The sequence below is a fragment of the Prionailurus viverrinus genome, chromosome A1, assembly GCF_022837055.1.
Source record: "Prionailurus viverrinus isolate Anna chromosome A1, UM_Priviv_1.0, whole genome shotgun sequence".
Lineage (NCBI taxonomy): Eukaryota > Metazoa > Chordata > Mammalia > Carnivora > Felidae > Prionailurus > Prionailurus viverrinus.
The window spans coordinates 87,897,775-87,907,298 of record NC_062561.1 but is presented as its reverse complement, the minus strand read 5'-3'; the positions used below and the strand labels follow the sequence as shown (position 1 = coordinate 87,907,298).

Below are 9,524 nucleotides of genomic sequence, written 5' to 3'. Positions count from 1 at the left end.
TCTGCAAGGCAGGATAGAGACCCAGGGAAGAAGTGATGTTGCAGTTTTTAGTGTGAAGACAGCTTACAGGAAGAATTCCTTCTCCCTTGCTTTTCTCTTAAGACCTTCAACTTATTACATGTGGCCCACCCACATTATGGAAGTAATCTGCTTTCCTCAAAGTACTGACTTAAATGTTAATTTTATCTAAAAGATACATCCACAGCAACATCCAGACTGGTGCTTCACCAAATATCTGGGTACCATGGCCTTGCCAAGTTGTCACATTAAATTAACCTTTATGGGATTCTACATTTCTCCATTTCAGTTTCACGTTAAAATATTCATGTTCTTTAAAATTGTTCTTACATTACCTCACTGTCTTCCCTGTGTTATAGTATATGGGGCAAAATTTATTTTCTGAATTCATGAATGCTCATGCTATTGGGAGCTCAACAAAGCTTTTCTCTTTCAGAAAAGCCTATTTTCTGTCATAAGAGATCCTTTGTTTAAGGGCCATCATTCTAACTTGAAATTCAAAGCTGGCTGGTAACTCCTTATTTTGTGGCCATGTTGCCACAGGGAAACCTGTGAGAATTAAATAGTAAACACATGGTAGTGGCTGATAGCAGGAGTGTTATATATAAATAAATATAACATAAATAAATAATAAATAAACACAAAAATAAATACATATTTATTTATTTTATTTATTTTAGAGAGAGAGTGCGAGTGGAGGAGGGGGAAGAGGGAGAAAGAGAGAGGATCTTAAGCAGGCTCCACACTCAGCACGGAGCCCAATATGGGGTCTGATCCCATAATCCTAGGATCATGACCTGAGCTGAAATCAAGAGTGGGATGCTCACCTGACTGCACTACCCAGCAGGAGTGTTCTTGAGAAATATTTAGCAATCCTTGGGCACATACATCCACCCATTATCACAGCCACAACCTGTCAGCAATGTTGCACCTGTACTAGTGACTCTTAGTTCAGTGTCAACTCCAGGGAAATGGAAACTCACAGAGAAGACTGGTCATGTCTGAAAGATGGCATCTATTATGCCTGTGGCCTTTGGATCTCAGGAACAGAAAAAACATATGAAATTGGCTTAAATATTGAGGCATTTTATTGTTGGGCTGGTTGCTCCAGTGAACACGCTCTTTCCATTTCTGACTCTGCCATCCTTACTTTTTCATGCTCTCTCATAGCCACAAAATGACCTCGATAGTTCCAGGTATCATACCCCAATGTAAGCTCCTCTACTGGTACAGGACCACACATTACCAAAATTATTTTTTAGGAGCTCAGACTTTGTTTTCTTTTTCCTGTGATCTTGGTCTTCACAGGACCTATTCACTAGCCCATTCCTTAAAAAAATCATACTTAGGAGAACAGGGTCTGATGATTGGAATATATAAACTAGAATAGACCCTTGGAGTTGCAGGACAGAGCTAACTTTTCCTGAGTCTTATGGGGAAAAGGTGGATACTTGTGCAAAACTGGGGTCCTGTTACTAAGGGAGAAGGCAACCAACAGATGCTGGTCTGACTGTCTCAAGGATCTGCTCCAGTCCTGTGAGTTCTACCCTCATTATAGGGTAGAATACATACTTAGCCTTTTATAGTTCATGCCTCGACATGGATTAAAAAGTGTGGGAGAAAGAATTAGCACCTACTGGGGAAAGAGAAAAAAGGCCATTATTAGATATGGGACTGGTATACTGATGGAGGCTGGAAAAGTGGGGAAGCCCCGATACCTCTATCATCCTATTTTGAGGCCACCAAAGTTGCACTTACTTGATACATGGGTTAGGTAACACACTCTGTATTGTATTGTATTGTATTGTATTGTATTGTATTATTTAAAAATTTTTACTTTTTAAGTAATCTCTACACCCAACACAGGGCTTGAACTTATAACCCCGAGATCAATTTCACATGCTTCAGTGACTGAGCCAGCCAGGTGCCCTTTTTTCTTTTCTTTTCTTTTCCTTTCTTTTCTTTTCTTTCTTTCTTTCTTTCTTTCTTTTTTGAAAAATTAAAAATCCCTTAACTTTTTTATTCCTGGTACCACTACAACAAAGCACAGGGCAATATACCTGATGTAATGAAAAGAAAAAGAAAAAGACAACATTACAACAGACAAAAGACCTCAAGAATGTACATCTAATTGACACTACATTGCGTTAATCAATACATTGCACTTCTTGCAAACAAGAAGGGTTTCCTGTTTAAGCTGCAGTAACCTTTCTGACTATGGATCATTGCTCCTTGTGTGACAGATTTCTATAGTTCCTCCAATGCATCTGAGATGACTGTCTCAAAGTAACCTGAAGCTTTCCTGACAACTCCCAGCTCCCTTTCCTGCTAAGAACTATAGCCCTTCTTTTCTGAAAAATTTTAAAACCTTCTGCTACCATATCCATCACTTCCACCACCAGATCCATAACCACCACCACAGGGACTGCCCAAGCTTCTTCCACCAAAACTCACCCTCTTCATGGCTCCATGATTGTTGTTGTACACTATAGTTTCCAAAAGCATTATAGTTCCCACCACCACTATGGTTACCATCTCCAAAATTTCCTCCTTCATTGGAACCATCATATCCTTCAACATCACCACCATCACCACCTCTTTGGTTTCCATATCCTGGTCTACCACCACCATAGCCTCCTCTACTACTATAACCCTCCATAGTTGCCACCATTACCTCCAAATACATTATATCCACAATCACCTCCTCCATAACTACCTCTGCTGTCATCGCCTCCACCACCATAGCCTCTTCTTCCACCAAAGTTTCCTCTATGACCCATAAAGTTGCCAGAGCCACCTCCACAACCTCTTTGTGATCCAGCAGACTGCATTTCCTGTTTAGAAAGGGCCTTTTTCAGTTCACAATTCTGCCCATTAGTTGTGTGGTATTTCTGAACAACAGTTTTATCAACTGTATCATGATCATTAAATCCTCTCTTTTTTCCACTCTGCCTGTCCTCCATAACTTTTATGGTTTCAGTCTTGCCATACTTTTCAAAGTAGACTCTCAAGTTATTTTCTTCTATATCTTCTTTGATACCACCAATGAAAATTTTCTTCACAGTTAAATGGGCACCAGGCTTTGCAGAATCCTCTCTAAATCAGCTCTCTTTGGTTCCACTACACGTCCATCAACCTTGTGTGTTTGAACACACATTGCTGCATTCACTTCTTCCACACAAGAGTAAGTCATAAAACCAAAACCCTTAGAAAGTTTTGTTTGGGGGCCTGTCATCACCACACAGTCTGTAAGTGTATTCCATTTTTCAAAATGTTGTTTTAAACTATCACCTATAATTTCAAAGCTCAAACCACTAATAAACAGTTTTCTCAACTGCTCTGGTTCCTTTGGATCATGGTCCTCCTCCCTCTGAGGGCTGGAGTTGAGCTGGGTCCGAATGGGTGGTGATTTTACTTCCATTTTGAGACCAGACTCACCTTTTACAACTCAAGTTCAATATAGGCTCTTTTTTTTCTTTTTAAATTACAAAGTTATATATGCTTGTTGGGAAAAAAAACAATTAATAAAGAAATGTACAAAATAACAGCATTCTCAATTAACATGCAAAATAAATATCCTCTGTGTTATTTTACTTCATGTTTGTAGTTTCAAATATAGTTCTTCCCGATTTGTCTACACATGTACTAGTAAGTGCATGTTTATATTTAAAAAAAAATAAGTAGTACCAAATATACTTTCAGCTATTTACCTAGTGTCTGATAGAATAATAATTCCATCTCTCATGGATCATTGTTCCTTCTGTTGCAGATTTCTACAGTTCTTCTAATGCATCTAATTTTTTTTTAAGTTTTTAAAAATTTTATTTATTTTGAGAGAGAGAGAAAGTGCAAGTTGGGGAGGGGCAGAAACAGAAAGAGATAGAATCCAAAGCAGACTCCACACTATCAGCACAGAGACTGATGTGGGACTTAAATTCATGAAACATGAGATCATGACCTGAGCCGATGCACCCCTGGATCTAATTTTTTAATGTTCTCAACCAAGAGAAGTTCCAGGCAGCCCTTCCAAGTAATAGGACCAGGGCTAACAAATAAAACTGTGTGGTTGATGCACATGTCCTATTTTGTGCTCTCCTGACATGTGTTTATTGAGTCCTCAAAATGCCACTAGTGCAGCTAGAACTGACCTGATAATTTTAATTAATTTAAAGTTAAATCAACCAATACCACAGGAATACAATTATGAGAGAATATGATGAAAACCTATATGTAACAAATTGCACCGCCTAGAAAAAATAAATGAATTCCTAGAACATATAGACTATCAAAACTGAAATAAGAAGAAATAGAAAATTTTGTACAGACCCATACCTAGCAAAGAAATTGAATCAGTAGTCAAAACACTCCCAAGAGGCACCTGTGTGGCTCAGTTGGTTAAGCATCTGACTCTTGACTTTGGCCCAGGTCTTGATCTCGTGGTTTGTGAGATCCAGCCATGTGCTGGGCTCTGTGCTGACAGCATGGAGCCTGTGTGGGATTCTCCCTCTTCCTCTCTCTCTATGACACTCCCCTGCTCATGCTCTCTCTCAAAAATAAAGAGTTCCTGAAGATGGTGGCATAGGAGGATGCTGGGCTCACCGCGTCCTGCTGATCACTTAGATTCCATCACATCTGCCTAATTTATCCTGATAACCACCAGAAGACTAATGAAACAGACTGTCCAGAGCCAAGTGTAGATGAGAGTCCCACAGAAGAGGGTAGGAAGGGCAGAGAGGTGGTGCACGCTACACACACTGACGGGAGGGAGCCAGGGCAGTTGGAGGGGCAGCCAGCCCACCCAGCAAGGCAGAGCCCCCGAGTCTGGCTTGCAAAAATGGAGAGGCTGGACAGAGTGTGTTCTGACAGCCAGCGGGACTTAACATCTGGAATGTTGTAAGTCAACAGTCTGCTCAGAGAGTGGGAGGGAGAGTTGTTGAGCCCTGGAGGACAGAGGTCAGCTTGGCAGGAAACAAAGATGCTGGGAAGCGTCTACTCCCTCGCCCATCGCTCAGCCAAAATCCCAAAGGGAACCAGTTCCAGTCACAGAACTTGCTTGCACAGTGCAAACACCTAATGCTGTGCTTCTGCGGATCCATCCCTCTGACGGGTCTGCCTCCCACCCGGTGCCGCAGGTCCCCTCCCAAAGCAGACCACCCAAGGCAAAGAGAGTTGAGCCTGCCCCTCCCCCGCTCCTGTGCACCTTGTGGATCCACCCCAGCTAATATGCCAGATCCCACTGAAGCAGTACCACAAGACTGACAGTGTGCAAGTAGCCCAGACAGAGGCCACACCACTCCACAGTGAGTTCTGCCCCTGGGAGAGGGGAAAATAAGGTACACACCAGTTGGACTGTGGCCCCAGGGGTGGGCTGGGGGCAGACATCAGGTCTGACTGCAGCTCCGCCCACCAATACAAGTTACTCCAGACAGCATAGAGGAAGAGCCCTGCAGTACCCTGCCACTCCAGGGACTATCCAAACTGACAAAACGGAGGAATTCTCCTCAAAAGAAACTCCAGGAAGTAGTGACAGCTAACGAACTGATCAAAAATGATTTAAGCAACATAGCAGAAAATGAATTTAAAATAATAGTCATAAAATTAATCGCTGGGCTTGAAAAAAGTATAGAGGACAGCAGAGAATCTATTACTACAGAGATCATGGGACTAAGAAACAGTATGGAGGAGCTAAAAAATGTATAAATGAGCTGCGAAATAAAATGGAGGTGACCACAGCTCGGATTGAAGAGGCAGAGGAGAGAATAGGTGAATTAGAAGATAAAATTATGGAAAAAGAAGAAGCTGAGAAAAAGAGAGATAAAAAAAACCAGGAGTATGAGGGGAGACATAGAGAAATAAGTGACATAATTAAACAAAATAATATATGCATAATTGGGATTCAAGAGGAGGAAGAGACAGGGAAAGGTGCTGAAGGTGTACTTGAAGAAATAAGGTGAGAACTTCCCTGAACTGGGGAAGGAAAAAGGCATTGAAATCCAAGAGGCTCCCAGAGAACTCCTTTCAGACATGAATTGATCAGCATGACATATCATAGTGAAACTGGCAAAATACAAGGATAAAGAGAGAATTCTGAAAGCAGCTAGGGATAAACATGCTCTAACATATGAAGGGAGACTGATAACACTCGTGACGGAGCTGTCTACTGAAACGTGGCAGGCCAGAAAGGAATGGCAGGAAATGTTCAATGTGATGAACAGAAAAATGTATGCAGCCAAGAATCTTTTATCCAGCAAGGCTGTCATTCAGAATAGAAGGACAGATAAAGGTCTTCCCAAACAAACAAAAACTGAAGGAATTCATCACCAAAAACCATCCCTACAAGAGATCTTACGGGGGATCCTGTGAGACAAAGTACCAGAGACATAACTGCAAGCATGAAACCTGCAGACATCGCAATGACTCTAAACCCATATCTTTCAATAATAACACTGAATGTAAATGGACTAAATGCGCCAACGAAAAGACATAGGGTATCAGAATGGATAAAAAAAAACAAGACCCATCTATTCGCTGTCTACAAGAGACTCATTTTAGACCTGAGGACACCTTCAGATTCAAAGTGTGGGGATGGAGAACTATCTATCATGCTACTGGAAGTCAAAAGAAAGCTGGAGTAGCCATACTTATATCAGAAAAACTAGACTTTAAATTAAAGTCTGTAACAAGAGATGAAGAAGGGCATTATAGAATAATTACAGGGTCTATCCATCAGGAAGACCTAACAATTATAAATGTCTATGTGCCGAATGCGGGAGCCCCCAAATATATAAAACAATCACAAACATAAGCAACCTTATTGATAAGAATGTGGTAATTGCAGGCAACTTTAATACTCCACTTCCAACATTGTATAGATCATCTAGAAACAGGATCAATAAAGAAACAAGGACCCTGAATGATACATTGGATCAGATGGACATGACAGATATATTTAGAACTCTGCATCCCAAAGCAACAGAGTATATTTTCTTCTTGAGTGCACATGGAACCTTCTCCAGGATAGATCACATACTGGGTCACAAAACAGCCCTTCATAAGTATACAAGATTTGAGATCATACCATGCATACTTTCAGACCACAATGTGATGGAGCTTGAAATCAACCACAGGAAAAAGTCTGGAAAACCTCCAAAAGCATGGAGGTTAAAGAACATCCTACTAAAGAATGAATGCGTCAACCAGGCAATTAGAGAAGAAATTAAGAAATATATGGAAACAAATAAAATGAAAATACAACAATCCAAACACTTTGGGATGCAGCGAAGACAGTCCTGAGAGGAAACTACATTGCAATCCAGGCCTATCTCAAGAAACAAGAAAAATCCCAAATACAAAATCTAACAGCACACCTAAAAGAAATAGAAGCAGAACCACAAAGACACCCCAAATCCAGGATAAGAAGAGAAATAATAAAGATCAGACCAGAAACAAACAATATAGAATCTTAAAACACTGTAGAGCAGATCAACGAAACCAAGAATTGTTTTCTTGAAAAAATAAACAAAATTGACAAACTTCTAGCCAGGCTTCTCAGAAAGAAAAGGGAGATAACCCAAATAGATAAAATCATGAATGAAAGGAAATTATTACAACCAATCCCTCAGAAATACAAGCAATTATCAGGGAATACTATGAAAAATTATATGCCAACAAACTGGACGACCTGGAAGAAATGGACAAACTCCTAAACACCCACACACTTCCAAAACTCAATCAGGAGGAAATACAAAGCTTGAACAGACCCATAACCAGCGAAGAAATTGAATCAGTTGTCAAAAATGTCCCAACAAATAAGAGTCCAGGACCAGAAGGCTTCCCAGGGGAATTCTACCAGACTTTTAAAGCAGAGATAATACCTATCCTTCTCAGGCTATTCCAAAAAATGGAAAGGGAAGGAAAACTTCCAGACTCATTCTATGAAGCCAGTATTACTTTGATTCCTAAACCAGACAGAGACCCAGTAAAAAAAGAGAACTACAGGCCAATATCCCTGATGAATATGGATGCAAAAATTCTCAATAAGATACTAGCAAATCGAATTCAACAGCGTGTAAAAAGAATTATACACCATGATCAAGTGGGATTCATTCCTGGGCTGCAGGGCTGGTTCAACATTCGCAAATCAATCATTGTGATACATCACATTAATAAAAGAAATGATGAGAACCATATGATCCTGTCAATCGATGCAGAAAAGGCCTTTGAGAAAATTGAGCAACCTTTCTTAATAAAAACCTTTGAGAAAGTTGGGATAGAAGGAACATACTTAAATATCATAAAAGCCATTTATGAAAAGCCCACAGCTAACATCATCCTCCATGGGGAAAAACTGAGAGCTTTTTCCCTGAGATCAGGAACACGACAGGGATGTCCACTCTCACCGCTGTTGTTTAACATAGTGTTGGAAGTTCTAGCATCAGCAATCAGACAACAAAAGGAAATCAAAGGCATAAAACTTGGCAAAGATGAAGTTAAGTTTTCACTTTTTGCAGATGACATAATATTATACATGGAAAATCCGATAGACTCCACCAAAAGTCTGCTAGAACTGATACATGAATTTAGCAAAGTTGCAGGATACAAAATTAATGAACAGAAATCAGTTGCATTGTGGTACACTAATCATGAAGCAACAGAAAGACAAACAAAGAAACTGATCCCATTCACATTTGCATCCAAGAAGCATAAAATACCTAGGAATAAGCTTAACCAAAGATGTAAAACATCTGTATGCTGAAAACTATAGAAAGCTTCTGAAGGAAATTGAAGAAGATATAAAAGAAATGGAAAAACATTCCGTGCTCATGCATTGGAAGAATAAATAATGTCAAAATGTCAATACCACCGAAAGCTATCTACACATTCAATGCAATCCCAATCAAAATTGCACCAGCATTCTTCTCGAAACTAGAACTAGCAATCCTAAAATTCATATGGATCCACAAAAGGCCCCGAATAGCCAAAGTAATTTTGAAGAAGAAGACCAAAGCAGGAGGCATCACAATCCCAGACTTTAGCCTCTACTACAAAGCTGTCATCATCAAGACAGCATGGTATTGGCACAAAAACAGACACATAGACCAATGGAATAGAATAGAAACCCCAGAACTAGACCCACAAACATATGGCCAACTAATCTTTGACAAAGCAGGAAAGAACATCCAATGGAAAAAAGACAGCCTCTTTAACAAATGGTGCTGGGAGAACTGGACAGCAACATGCAGAAGGTTGAAACGAGACCACTTTCTTACACCATTCACATACAAACTCAAAATGGATGAAGGACCTGAATGTGAGACAGGAAACCATCAAAACCCTAGAGGAGAAAGCATGAAAAAACCTCTCTGACCTCAGCCGCAGCAATTTCTTATGTGACACATCCCCAAAGGCAAGGGAATTAAAAGCAAAAATGAACTATTGGGACCTCATGAAGATAAAAACCTTCTGCACTGCAAAGGAAACAATCAACAAAATTAAAAGGCAACCAA

The 9,524-nt window shown here is 40.1% G+C and overlaps 1 pseudogene; it reads right to left on the bottom strand.

Annotated features, from left to right (window-relative positions):
• Window positions 1–2,379: 2,379 nt before the first annotated feature.
• LOC125173722 (heterogeneous nuclear ribonucleoprotein A3-like) lies at window positions 2,380–3,439 on the bottom strand (annotated as a pseudogene).
• Between the last annotated feature and the right edge of the window lie 6,085 nt (window positions 3,440–9,524).